Below are 1403 nucleotides of genomic sequence, written 5' to 3' on the forward strand. Positions count from 1 at the left end.
TGTTCGGAGTTCAGTTTTGTGTCCATGAGTTTTCACTCCAGTTGATTTCCTCAAAATGCATAGCTTTACTTTTGGAGAAAAGCTCGCCGGTTGTTTGTTTCTCCCATAGGGGCGTGGATGAAAGGACTTTTCAGATACATTGATGTTTCTTGAGGTGTAACGCCCCGAATTTTCTAAATAAATTCCTCGATTTATTCGAATCAAAATACTTGATTATACACCCAGGATCTCAAAAGAAATATCATTTTATTGATACAGAATCAATTCCTCAATTTAAAAATATATAATGTCTCCAAATAATTAAATTGATACTAAATCAATTTCCTCAAATAAATATATAAAAATCTCTAAATAAAATAATTTAATTCCTCAACTCCAACTCTTCCACCTAATCCCGCAACTTGTAATCCAAGCTTATCCTCGGTACCTGAAACTGTAGGGGGGGTGAAACAGTAGGAAAAATCATAACAATGATTTCAAAGAGTTTCATGATAAATTTGCTTCACAAAAATATATATATGCTTTTAAACAAAATACATATATGCAATTTTAGCAAAATAATAATCAACAAAATATTTGAAATAAAATCATCTAAGCCATTCAAGGTATGATGATCCCTACACTGTAAAATAAAAATTCATTTGAGCAACAATCTTTGGCCCTCTCTGTCATCTAACAATCCTGGCCTCATCACTGTGTCTGTGTACATAAAATCTTGACACTACGTCTCTCTCCATCTCTAATTCTTTTCTTTGTATCATTCTCAAACTCACAAACTGATACCGATATAAATAGGCAATCCACCGACACATGCAAAACAGCTCACCAAAGATATTATCATAATACCAATCTCTTTCCAAACAAGCCTACTTTCGGCTGACAGTCCACCACACAAAAGCAAATACAAAATGCTTAAAAGTCATCATTTTATATTCTATCTTCATCTTATCAGCCCACGTACACAAAGTTATGTGCAGAAAAATCAAAGCCAAAAAGTGAATTTAGCCAAACAATTTCCTAGCTGTGGGCCCGTCCATCATCATTTTATTTCTTATCTTTTCTTCACTTTCCATATACAACAATATAACTCCCCTCATCATATAAACAGCCCACACGTGACTGCTATAGCCAAAATGGATTTTGGCCTAAAAAATATCCCAATGGGACCCGCAACAAAAGAAGCTATCATCACCAATTTCAATTCTCTTATTCTATTATTTCCATACACAAAGAATATAATCTTACCCAACATATGAGAACGTGAATAGTGTCAAACTCCACCAAATTTACTACATAAATAACATTCAAGTGGTGGACCCCATAAGAACTCATTTCCATTTCTTTTCCCCATAATTTCTGAACCTGCTTTCCTTCTATCTCAAACTGATACAATATATATATAT

The 1403-nt window shown here is 33.6% G+C and overlaps 1 long non-coding RNA gene across 1 annotated transcript; it reads right to left on the minus strand.

The window, feature by feature from the left end:
- Positions 1 to 227: 227 nt before the first annotated feature.
- Positions 228 to 767, minus strand: LOC132285619 (uncharacterized). The gene is made up of 2 exons (XR_009472579.1): positions 622 to 767; positions 228 to 433 (listed from the first exon to the last, which is right to left on the minus strand). It is a non-coding gene; the product is annotated as an uncharacterized LOC132285619 (long non-coding RNA).
- Between the last annotated feature and the right edge of the window lie 636 nt (positions 768 to 1403).

Source organism: Cornus florida, unplaced genomic scaffold (assembly GCF_030987335.1).
Source record: "Cornus florida cultivar Cherokee Brave unplaced genomic scaffold, ASM3098733v1 CherokeeBrave_3.0.0_Hap2_Chr11, whole genome shotgun sequence".
In the NCBI taxonomy this organism is placed as follows: domain Eukaryota; kingdom Viridiplantae; phylum Streptophyta; class Magnoliopsida; order Cornales; family Cornaceae; genus Cornus; species Cornus florida.